Here is a 13,516-nt window from a genome sequence, read left to right on the forward strand (position 1 = left end):
ATGATGCTGTCACATCACAACCCTCATCTTCCTCATGATGCTGTCACATCACAACCCCCATCTTCCTCATGAAGCTGCCACATCAGAACATCACAACCCTCATCTTCCTCATGATGCTGTCACATCACAATCCTCATCTTCCTCATGCAGCCTTGCTTTTGTTCAACTGAAAAGCAATAAGAGTCCAGTAGTTGGAGGTACCGCAGGTTAAAATGCTAAAAACGCTGATGACATTTTTAAAGTTCCCCTCGGCATACCACACACAAAGGAAGCCAATGTGTATAATTTACCAAACCCAACATGATATTCTAATTTATATAAAATGTGGGCTGTAGAATTGTCACGGTTATAATTGATTTCACATTCCCAACAGATCAGGAGATGTTTAGAGCAAACTGTAAATGCACCCAATTACTGCGTAAACTCAAGTTTCAAGTTTCAAGTTTCAAGTTTCTTTAATAGTTGTCATACAGAAGTACAGAATACTTTTATACAAAATGCTTCTTACTGTTGCGCTCCAGAGACTGTGCAAGACTCGGGTCTGTTCATGAGGGATTAGGCACATACACAGTATTAACAATAAGTGTTATTATCCAAACCAACCATATTGTACAGTTACAATGTTTTATCAACATTATTAATACGTGTTATTATCCAAAGCAACCATATTGTACAGTTACAATTAGGGATGCTTGATATTGGCTTTTTTACCGATACCGATATACCGATATTGTCCAACTCTTAATTTCCGATACCGATATCAACCGATACCGATATATGCAGGGTCCCCCCCCCCCCCCAAAAAACTGAATAATTTCAGGTAATTAACAGTACTTATTACATGGCGTTTTCACATTCGCCGAAATGCTTGCTTGTGATTGGTCAATAGCCCCCCGACAGCGGTCATTATTTTTCAATAATGACCGCTGTGGGACAATAATGACCGCTGTGCGCAGCTGTTCGCAATCAAGCCCACTGACACACACTGTTTCAGTGCAATTAGACACTGCCGGTGTTCTGCTGCCGGCGATGACAGGGGGCGGAGCGACGAGCGGAGCCAGAACGCAGCCAGAACCAGTGTTGCGAGTCGATGTAAAATGAATTAGGTATATTGTTAGTAAGTTAGCCATGTAATAAGCGGGATAATGTATAGCTATACTCGGTCATTGTCGCAAAATAATTGACCTTCACTGACGTTTAAAACACCTCGCCGAAGCGGCTCGGTATTTTAAACTCCGTGTCGGTCAATTATTTTGCGACAATGACCTATACCTTATACTATACCTTAGATATACCTTATCCCTTACATATCTCTTGTTGTGGAATTAACACAACATTATGCATACTTTTGACAATAAATCAAATCAGAATTTGTTCTTACTTGCTTGCCTTGGTAAATAAAGCTTATAGAAATGTAAAAAAAAAAAAAAAAAAAAAAAAAATTTTAACCGATACCGATATTTTCCGATATCACATTTGAATGCCGATATCGGCCGATAATATCGGTAGGCCGATAATATCGGACATCCCTAGTTACAATGTTTTATCAACATTATTAATAAGTGTTATCCAAACCAACCATACATACTGTACGCTGTAGAGTTACAATGTTTTATCATTACATACATGTCATTTCAAAATAGTACATTCAAACCAAACTGAAGCCCAAAGACTGATGTGTGTCTAGTCTAGCATCACAATGCTATTATTATACAAATTAAATATCTTGATTGTGGGATCTTAAGGCAGATTTGACGGTTGGATCTGAGGGATCTGGAGCTGGATGATAGGACATATTGAGGAAATAGTGTCTGAAGTTCACTTTCATAAATGTTGTTCCGTGCCCTTTCCTGTTGGACATTACCTTTGAGCAAGGTACTGAACCCCTACTGTCTGTCCGGACACCACAAATGTACATGTGACTCTGGGGGGGGGGGGGGGGGGGGGTCAAGAAACATATCACTGAAGTACTGAGCTAAACTACACGGCGGCATATAATCACTGTGGCGACAGAGTGTTCTAAACCCAGTGACGCCAGTTTAGACTTGTAACTTGGCAACACGAGCGGAAGTCATCAACACGTTATTTCAGACTGACAGGAGGAGGAGGGGAGATGGAGTTTGGTGCCAGTACCAGCAGGGGTTCTTCTAAAGGAAAAAAAGGTTTTCAAAGAATTGTCTTTCTTCCCTCTGATCAGATCGCGATGGTGAGCACAGCGTCTGTCTTGCCTCAGTCTGGAATAATTCTGTCAGCCGGCATAATGAAACTTTCAGATGAATTGCAATGTAACATTCATCTGAAACCAGAAGGAATAGGTGGGTAAAGTAGCAGGTGACTTCTAGTGACTTTTCTTTTTCTTCTTTCCACAAGGCAACTCCACGACCTTGATCACAACCGGCCTGACATTATATTGCATTACGGACACAGATGGCCAATGACACATGTTGAAATGAAAAGCATATGGAGCAATGTATGCAGCGTGACCGCCTGTAAACGCTATGAAGGACATTTTCAACGGCTCTCGAGGTTAAATTGGGTAGTACTCCTTGGGTAGTACCCAGCAAGGTCACTGGTTAGGTGATGAGAGTTCCATCTTTAAAAGGCCAAATGGAAGCAGGACAGATATAAAGGGCTGGTCCATTCATTGTAACCAATGTTTAACCCCTTATGGTACAGGGAGAGATTCATATCACGCCATAAATCGATCAATACAGAACGTATTAATTAATGTTGGGTTATTTTCAACTATAGAGACCTGACAGACCTATGGACTATAGCGACCTGACAAGATAGTCTCTCCTTCCCTCCGTTCAGCTCCCATTCTTCCTGTAACCTTATGAATGATTCACAACGCAGCCATACAAAACCCCCATTGTTCTATTTTATGTGGTAGCTGATTGGTTAACTTCATCACATTTTAAAGGACCATGCTGCCAATCTTCAACCATATCTCTAAGTAACTACTACTTGCATGTGTTATATATTTATAGTGAGGAGTGGATTTATTTTTTATAAAAAGGTAGGATAAAAAAGATCACCAAAAAGGTTGCCAAAAATGGAATTAGTCAAAGTAAAGTAGAAAGAAAAGTATTTAAAGTAATTCTGTACTAAGTGCAATACTATACTTTACCCTTGGACTACTGGCATGATTGTGGAAATATAGCACACCATCGCATGCTACCAGTACCGTCAATATTGGAGTCATCCCTTAACCTCTAGCCCTATTTTCTAAAAGAAAAAGGCCAAAAAATACACACCTAAGTAAATGGAAGATTGCTCCACTTCTACAAGGCAATTTGCATGTTATTGGTATCTAGGGACATCTATGGATCTCAGGGAATGTATTCCCAGTGTCAGAAATATTGTGTCTGTTACTCAATTGTAATGAACCAAAGGAGAATATCAATTCTATATATATATATATATATTTTTTTTCTTTATCTTTGATGGTGAATAACACCAAATGAATAAAGGGAAGATGATTAACCAGAAGTTTCAAGTTTCTTTAATAGTTGTCATACAGAAGTACAGAATACTTTTATACAAAATGCTTCTTACTGTTACGCTCCAGAGACTGTGCAAGACAAGATAAGTATGAAATAAAATAACATAGTATAGCATGTAAATTAGAAGTAAAAAAATTAGGTCACAGTGTTCAGTATAGACATATGTACAATGTTCGATGCAGAGTAGACGTAACTGAGTTACCATATAATATACAATACTGTGTAGTGTACTAATATACAATACTATATAGTGCAAGGCAGAAATAGGATGAGGTGCAATTTAGGTACAATTTACAGTAGGTGTACGAGTTGTAGTGCAAATCCTTTATCAATAAATATAAAGTGTGTTTGTGTGATCTAAAGTGTGGAGAGTGGGTGCTGCAGTGTGTTGTTTGTTTAAGTGAGTGTGTGCGTGTGGGTGTGTGTGCTGTGTGCATTTGATGGTTGTTGCATAGTGTTTATTGTTCGTTTAGCAGCCTGATGGCCTGGGGATAGAAGCTTCTTCTGAGTCTTTCTGTGCTCGCCTTAAGACTCCGGTATCGCTTGCCTGACCGCAGCAGTTCAAAGAGGCAGTTGTTCGGGTGGCTCGAGTCCTTAATAATTCTCTTAGCCTTCCCCTTGCACCGCTTGTTGTAAATGTTCTGGAGGGTGGGAAGCCCCCCTCCAATTGTGCGTTCGGCTGAACGTGTCACTCTTTGTAGTCTGCTACGGTCTTGTGCAGTGCTATTCCCAAACCAGGAGGTGATGTTGCCAGTCAGGATGCTCTCTATTGTACATGAGTAGAAGTTCCTAAGGATCTTCTGACTGACTTGGAACTTCCTTAGGCGCCTGAGGAAGTAGAGGCGTTGTCGTGCCTTCTTTACAACACTGTCAATGTGTGTGGTCCATGTCAAATCCTCGGATATGTGGGCTCCGAGGTACTTGAAACTGTTCACTCTCTCAACCGGTGCCCCGTCGATGCTGAGGGGGCTGTAGTCCTTGACCCCCGACCTCCTGAAGTCCACAATCATCTCTTTTGTTTTGCTGACGTTCAGGGAGAGGCAGTTCTCCTGACACCACTGTGACAGGTTCTCTACCTCTTCCAGGTAGGCCCTTTCGTCGTTGGCAGAGATCAGGCCCACCACTACTGTGTCATCAGCAAATTTGATGATGGTGTTGTTGTTCCGCTGTGCTACGCAGTCATGTGTGTACAGGGAGTAGAGGAGGGGGCTCAGAACACAGCCCTGGGGGGCCCCTATGTTGAGCGTGATGGATGAGGAGGTGCAGTTGCCTGCTCTTACCACCTGGGGTCTGCCCGTCAGGAAGTCCAAGACCCACTGGCAGAGGTCATAGTTCAAGCCCAGGTCCCTGAGCTTGGCTATGAGTTTGGAGGGGACTATGGTATTGAATGCTGAGCTGTAGTCGATGACAGCATTCTCACATAGTTCCCCTGCCTCTTGTCCAGGTGTGATGCTGCTGTGTGCAGCACATGGGCTATGGCGTCCTCCGTGGACCTGTTGGGGCGATATGCAAATTGCAGAGGGTCCAGGTTGATGGGGAGGGAGGAACAGATGTAGCCCTTCACTAGCTTCTCAAAGCACTTCATGGCTATGGAGGTGAGGGCTACAGGGCGGTAGTCGTTGAGGCAAGCGGGCGTAGATTTTTTGGGTACAGGGATGATGGTGGACTTCTTCAGACAGGTGGGGATGACAGCCTGTTCCAAGGACAGGTTGAAGATGTCAGTGAATACCGGGGCCAGTTGGTCGGCACAGACTTTTAGGACGCGGCCGGGGATGCCGTCCGGTCCTGCTGCCTTCCTGATATTCACTTTTTTAAAGATCCGTCTCACCTCATGCTCTGTTACCCTGAACACTGAGTCTCCATCAGCAGACCCCCCCCCCCCCCCCCATTGCCGTGGTTTGTAGGCTGGTGTTTTTATTCACAGCCTCAAACCTCGCATAGAAGGAATTGAGATCATTTGCTAAGGAGATGTCATTATTCAGTTTGAGGGAGGTGCCTTTGTAATCTGTCATTGTTCTGAGGCCCTGCCACATGCCTCTAGAGTCAGCCTGTTCGAACTGAAGTTCAACTTTATCCCTGTAACGCCGTTTTGCCTCTTTTACTGCTCTCCTGACGTTGTATCTTGCCATCTTGTGTTCTTCCATGTTGCCTGTCTCCAGCCCGGTGTTGTATGCTGATGAGCGCACTTTCAGAGCCTCACGGACGGATTTGTCTACCCAGGGCTTTTGATTTGGGTAGATTTTAATTGTGGTGGAGGGGATTGTTTCTTCTACCAGAGTACAGACATAGTCAAGCACCGTTTCAGTGTATTCGTTAATATTGGCTGTGTTATCACGGAATACACTCCAGTCTGTGTATTCAAGTGCAGCTTGGAGTGACTCCTCTGACGTCACGGCCCAACGCTTAACCTCTTGTGAGACCACCGGCGTTCGCTTGAGACTTTGTTTATACTTTGGCAAAAGGAATATGGCGGCGTGATCGGACTTACCGAATGGACTAAGAGCCTGTGACTTATACCCATTCTTAAATTGCGAGTATACATGGTCTAATATGTTCTCGCCTCTGGTGGGACAGGTCACATGCTGATAGAAATTCGGCAACACCTTTTTAAGACGCGCGCTGTTGAAATCACCCAGAACCAAAATGGCAGCTAGCTATCTGTTGTTTGTTTACCTCGTCGTGAAGTTTTGAAAGTGCGACCCCAGTGTTCGCGTGTGGTGGAATGTACACTCCGATGAGGATGATGGACGTTAACTCTCTTGGGAGGAAGAAGGGTCGACATTTTATCGTGATAAACTCCAGGTCTGGGGAGCAGTGGTTAGACAGTTCCTTTGCGTTGCCTATATCGCACCACTCCTTGTTTATCATGAAGGCAATGCCACCTCCTTTCTTCTTTAGTGACTCTTCTGCCGTCCGGTCCTTGCGAAGGACGAAGAAGTGGTCTGCCGGTTCTATTGCGTGATTCGGGACATCTGGACTCAGCCAAGTTTCTGTGAAACAGAGGACGTTACAATCCCGAATGTCCCTCTGGAATTGGATCCGTGCTCTGATGTCGTCCAGTTTATTTCCTATCGATTGCACATTGGCCAACAATATGCTGGGCAATGTGGTTCTGTGTCGTTTGGACCTCAGTCTGTTCCAGACCCCGGCTCTCTTCCCTCGTCGTCGTGGCGTCTCATGGTTTTGGCCACGGCCACAACAAATGATCTCCGCTGGCCATTGTTGTTGTTCGGCAATCCGATCCAGAGAGCAATCCAATCGGTAAGTTTTCTTTAATCCAATGTCAATGATTGACTGACGGTCATACACGTATAACCAACAGTAGGTGCAAATAAAACTCTTAATACTATAAAAATTAACAAAAGAAAGCACAGTCTCGACGGAGCGATCAGAGAGGCAGCCGTTCGTTGCGGCGCCATGATAAAAAGGTTTTAGATGATAGAGGTTGATAGACGTTTTGTAGATACAGTACTTTGTAGATACAGTACTGAATTCTCCCATCCGGACCAATGCAATTTGAAATATTATTATAGAATATCAGGCCTATAAATTACCTTATTATAGCCAAATTGCACATCTATGGATCGGGCCAAATCTCCTCTTTCCAATGGCAGAGTTCAATCTGGATTTAGTATCACCAGGCGTGATCCACAAACTGTGAATGAAATCTACTGTAAGTACAGTTACTTCTTTATAATAAAAACTGCTCGCCATTTTTCATCAGATTGCAATGTGGATGTTTGCTAAACGTTCACAAAAAGGTAGATAAACTAACTGTGTTCTAATGTATACAAATAACGTTCAGTTTTGTGGTAGATAATCCCGAAAAATAAGATAAGTAAAAAAGTTATCCCACAAATCATTTGATTGACAGGACCTGGGTAGTGTAGTTTTTCGAAATTCCAACACTATTCGAAACCTCTGGGTGTCCTCTCCTCATATGACTAGAAACAAAATGGTGGCGCGCATCCAAAACGAATAGTTCACTAATAACACTTTTAACACATCCAGTGCCAGCCATTAGACTGGGCCCGCTGTTGTCAGGCCTGCTTTCCATTACAAACGCTCACTGTGCGTCACGTTGTCTGTAGAGCTAAACCTATATTTTATATTATAGCTATGGATCCAATATCATTGTCAATTCACAGTATGAACCTTCCGTTCAATATGCCATAAAGAATTTTTTTTTCCATCGATACGTTCCCGTTTTATACCGTGGTGAATATGAGTGTTATATCGGTGTTACAAAGGGTCAGATTAAACCGAATATATATATTTATTACTTGAGATATATTGTATAGTATTTGTATATCGTCTGATATCCCTTGTATATTCTTTGTACATATACACGGAATATCCCTTTACCTAGTACAGGCCAGACCATAATATTCGTTCTCCTATTGGACAGCGATCCCCTAGGCGCCACGGCCATACCCCCCAATGTCTAGTTCAAAGTCACCGCCAAAGACATGCCTGGACATGACCGGCTCTGCGCAAGAATACGAGACAGAAATGAGGCTGGTACTAGATTGTTCACCTAACGTATAAATACGGCGCAGGTGAATACAGCAGTATGTTACCCAATAAGTTGAAGCCTCACACCACGATACAACGTGCTGTGAAGTGGGCCCGTTTTGCCCCAAAATAGAGCCTTGAGACCGCGTGCGAATTGATAGCTGAAGTGTCAGAGTTTAACGCTGTATCGTCGAGTTCGACCTATTCTATTATTTAAGTAATAGTCTATTATGTATAGTGTATCGTGCGGCTACCGTTCTACAGTGACCAGCATTACCAACGCTTCCTCGTACCGAGCTAGTGTGCTTATCCAGGCTGGGCGGCTTAACCTGGTGCCGTCATCCGAGGAGCCCTAGACGAGAACCGTGTGGATATGTACACTGGATAACCTACCCGACGACTACAGAGCCCTTTTCGGCTGGATTATATTTGCTTTGGTCCTGTAGCTTTTGGAGCGGAGAATCGTCTACACCCACTGTTGTGTGGGATTTACCCTGTGAGGAGCAACGTCGAGCCCGCCTCTAGGACGCCTGAGGCTGGCTAGCTTTCTTCCATGCGGCACTGCATACCGGAGAATAGCTGTTGTTCGTCTGCGGATCAAGAGATTATTGCACTGTCTCCTGTACCTGGAGTCTCCTTATTCCTCGTTGACCCAGACTTTCTGCTACCGACAAATCCTCTCCCCTGCTGGCTAACAACCGGAGGGACCCCTTTAGTATCTCCAGCTAACCTACTAGTGTACCATATATATAATTCTTATGATACAGGTGGTATTAATTATCTCCTGCGTAATATACTCATGGACTTACGCTCTTGACCTATTCATGCACATTCTTCGCCTTACAAGCGCAATTCTCAATATTGATAAGTAAAGTAATGTAAGATAATCTTCGTGCTGCTAATAAATATTCTTCTAAACGAGTATTTGTGTGAAACCGTGTTATTGTGGATGTGTTCATCACATATACCTGTGTACTGTATGGCCAGTAGTAATGTACATAACGCAGTAGTGGTTTAATGATACCATACTTATTAATACAGTCAGGGAATTGTACCCCTCAGTTACAATTGGTCCTTCGAGCCGGAGGGTAATTAGCGTAATATTAATATAATATTAATATTGACATGGCCAGCGGTGAACACTCCACAAACGGCTCTCCTAAGCTAGAACGCCCGACGCGCAGACGGCAGCCACCTTCTTACCTAGAGGACTACGCCGCCAGTCTACTACCTAGCTTTATACAGACGTTAAAGGCGGATAAAATAAGTAAAGCGGATAGCCAAAGTATGTCAAACCCTACCGACCAGGCGACCCTGCCAGTAGAGACCCTAGTGGGTTCTAACGTAACTGACCAAGCTCACGGGGGGGACCAGGAGGGACATGACATGACTTTACCCCCCGACAACGCCAACGGGACAGTCCCCGGAGAGCTCTAGGATAAAGAAAGCGCTCCAGGGACGGAACCCGACCCACTACCAGAAGAGACGCACACCCAGCCAATGCCCAGCGCGAAGCAGTGCGCGACGCCGCCCATGCCCAGCGCGAGGCAGAGCGCGACCGGCTGCAGGCGCAGATGATGGACAAATTGATTGCCATGGCGACACCCACTCCCTCCGCACGGAGCTCCCGGAGATCATCACGACAAGGGTCTAGGACACATTCCCCTACCCGACCAAGCGACCCGGGACCCCGCCAACAGGAGGATCCTGTCCACGTCTCCGAACCCCCTCCCCGGCCGGTCCATACGAGACCCAGCAACCGGGAAGAACCAGCCTACGTCGCCGAGAGACTGAACAGAAGACTCCAGGACCTAGCAGAGGAAGAGGAGGAATGTCAAGCCGACCAGCAGCAACGTACTCTGGACCAGGAGGCCCAGTACAGCCCAGACGTCAGCCCCGAGGCACTGCGCTACAAACCCCCGACTCAACTCACGGGTGAGTTTGACGCACCGTCAGCACCGAGGAACAGCACCTGGGTACCCGACCCCTGGTACCCACCAAGTACCAGCCCACGACGACACGTACGGGGAGACTCGCCCAGGAGGCCTCTCCCCCAACGCTCACCGATGTGCCAGCCATCCATGGCATCATACCTTGGCACACCGACGTTCCCGGACTTCACACACGAGAACAGAGCACAGTACACAGAGCTACGAATGTGCTTAGAGACAATGATGTCCGATGTCCCCGATGAGACGTACAAGTATGCTATCCTACTCAAGCACCTGAAAGTGCCCAGAGCGCATAATATAGCGCTGGCATATTCCAACTCAAGTACCCCATACACCGCGGCTCTAGTAGCCCTCAACCAACGTTATGGACGCATATGGGACTACGTGATACAAGAGATAAGAGACATCGACCGTCTCCCCCCAGCCAGAGACAACAGAGCATTAGATGACCTCTCTATCAAGGTACAGTCCCTGGTAGGGATGCTGGGGTCTCAAAAGGAAAAAGGGATATACGAACTGTACGCTAACTCTAATGTAGAAAAGATATTAGAGAAGCTCCCTCCCGCCCGACAAGAGCGTTTTCGGCGGCAGAGAGACCACCGCGACCCCAACGGCCCAGAGGCATCCCTCCTAGACCTATCTGAGTTCCTCGCCAGGGAGGTCAGCAGCCTACGACTGGACACGTTCGTGTGGAGTGGACCAAGCCCAAGACCAGGACCTCGGGGATCAAATGATAACCGCCGGTCGGTGACCGTTATGCACCAAGCCGAATCAGTACCGCAGCACAAGAACCACAACACCCCCTCGACGAAAGAGGAGTGGAAGATTGAATGCCAGTAATGTGAAGGGGAACATCGGCTGTATCAATGCTACACTTTCGGGAAGCTGACCACGGACGAGGTGAGTCAGTGGATCAAAGACCACCGCCGCTGCTTCCGCTGCGCGCGCAGCCATATGGCAGCTGAGTGCCGCTTGAAGAAGAAGTGCAGCAGGTGCGGCGGTGCCCACTTGGAGGTCCTGCATGACATCAACAGGCGTCCGCCAGGACAACAAAGTGGGCCCGTCACGGTAATGTACCAGGCCGAGGCGGTGGCACCAGCACCGAAGATCCACCAGACCGCCCCCTGGTGTACCGACTGCTACAGCAGACACTGGGAGTCACGGTGCTACTCGGACGACCGCGAGTCGGCACCACTCCAGAAGATCCAAGGCAACCGACCAACAGGAGTGCTCCACATTGACCAGCATAGCGGGACCCCCCGAGTGCTCATCAAAGTGGTCAGAGTGCTCCTGAGCTACGAGGACAGGGTCCTGGACACTTACGCCGTCCTGGACGATGGGTCTGAAAAGACTCTCCTCCTCGCTTCCACCGCAGCCCAGTTGGGCCTGCGGGGTGCCAAAGGTACCATGACAATACGCACCATCAGAAGAGACCAGAAGACCATAAAGGGTGAAAAGGTCTCCTTCAAGATAACAGCGGTGGACCAGCCCGAGAAGCAGTATAGTATTACCAACGTCTTCACCAGCCACGACATAGGCCTATCACAGTACACCTACCCCATCCCACAGCTGATGGCGAAGTATGTGCACCTACGTCAACTACCTATACCGCTTATCGACGGCGCCACACCGACCCTGCTCATCGGCTCTGACCACGCGGACCTCATTCTCCCAATTGAGGCGGCCCACATCGGACCCAAAGGATGCCCAGTCGCGGTTCAGACCCGACTGGGGTGGACGCTCCAGGGCCCCCTCTACAGACTTGACAGTCAACCCACGTCTACACGCTGCCTACACACAAAGGCGAGCGACACCGGCCACTCCCTCGTACAGCCCGTTGAGAGGCTATTGACATTAAGCGAGAGGCCTGTGAGAGAACCGTGGGCACAAGAGGGAGTTCGGAACTCCACCCCCCTCAGCTGCGCTCCAGACGTAGCTGACCTCGAACCCAGCACCCCAAGCGACTCCTTGATGGGGCGGCCGGAACCGCCCCCTCCTCAGACGGGGTACAGAGCAAACAAGAGAAACAGACGGAGGAGGTGGAGGCGCAGCCAAGCACAGATCAAAGCAGTCTCAGGCCCGCTTCCTCCTAACCCCCCTACCATCCCTTCCAGCGCGTCAGAAGCGGGTCAAGGACGGGGACAACTTAAAAGTGGACACAGTCGTCGTGATCGTGGACCAGTCACTACCCCGAGCTGCGTGGCCGGCCGGCCGCGTAGGCAAAGTGATCGCTGGTGCCGACGGAAGGGTCGGAGCGGCAGAGGTGCTCGTCCAGGGGCGGACATACACCCGACCCGTGGCGAGGCTGATAGAGTTGCCAAGGCTCCCCGACTCTCTTAATGACGACCATGACCCACTGACTTTGTGAATTGCCCTACTCCTCACAGCGGACATTGAGTAGTGGACAAGACGGTTAATCTGTCTCTGCTTATCTAATTAGGTGCGGACTAATTAGGAGGCGGCTGTTACAAAGGGTCAGATTAAACCGAATATATATATTTATTACTTGAGATATATTGTATAGTATTTGTATATCGTCTGATATCCCTTGTATATTCTTTGTACATATACACGGAATATCCCTTTATCTAGTACAGACCAGACCATAATATTCATTCTCCTATTGGACAGCGATCCCCTAGGCGCCACGGCCATACCCCCCAATGTCTAGTTCAAAGTCACCGCCAAAGACATGCCTGGACATGACCGGCTCTGCGCAAGAATACGAGACAGAAATGAGGCTGGTACTAGATTGTTCAGCTAACGTATAAATACGGCGCAGGTGAATACAGCAGTATGTTACCCAATAAGTTGAAGCCTCACACCACGATACAACGTGCTGTGAAGTGGGCCCGTTTTGCCCCAAAATAGAGCCTTGAGACCGCGTGCGAATTGATAGCTGAAGTGTCAGAGTTTAACGCTGTATCGTCGAGTTCGACCTATTCTATTATTTAAGTAATAGTCTATTATGTATAGTGTATCGTGCGGCTACCGTTCTACAGTGACCAGCATTACCAACGCTTCCTCGTACCGAGCTAGTGTGCTTATCCAGGCTGGGCGGCTTAACCTGGTGCCGTCATCCGAGGAGCCCTAGACGAGAACCGTGTGGATATGTACACTGGATAACCTACCCGACGACTACAGAGCCCTTTTCGGCTGGATTATATTTGCTTTGGTCCTGTAGCTTTTGGAGCGGAGAATCGTCTACACCCACTGTTGTGTGGGATTTACCCTGTGAGTAGCAACGTCGAGCCCGCCTCTAGGACGCCTGAGGCTGGCTAGCTTTCTTCCATGCGGCACTGCATACCGGAGAATAGCTGTTGTTCGTCTGCGGATCAAGAGATTATTGCACTGTCTCCTGTACCTGGAGTCTCCTTACTCCTCGTTGACCCAGACTTTCTGCTACCGACAAATCCTCTCCCCTGCTGGCTTACAACCGGAGGGACCCCTTTAGTATCTCCAGCTAACCTACTAGTGTACCATATATATAATTCTTTTTTTTTAAAACTTTGGCCATTCCCCTGGCTCTTTTATACGTTTATC

Source organism: Notolepis coatsorum, assembly GCF_963971535.1.
Source record: "Notolepis coatsorum genome assembly, chromosome: 4".
NCBI classification, from domain to species: Eukaryota; Metazoa; Chordata; class Actinopteri; order Aulopiformes; family Paralepididae; genus Notolepis; species Notolepis coatsorum.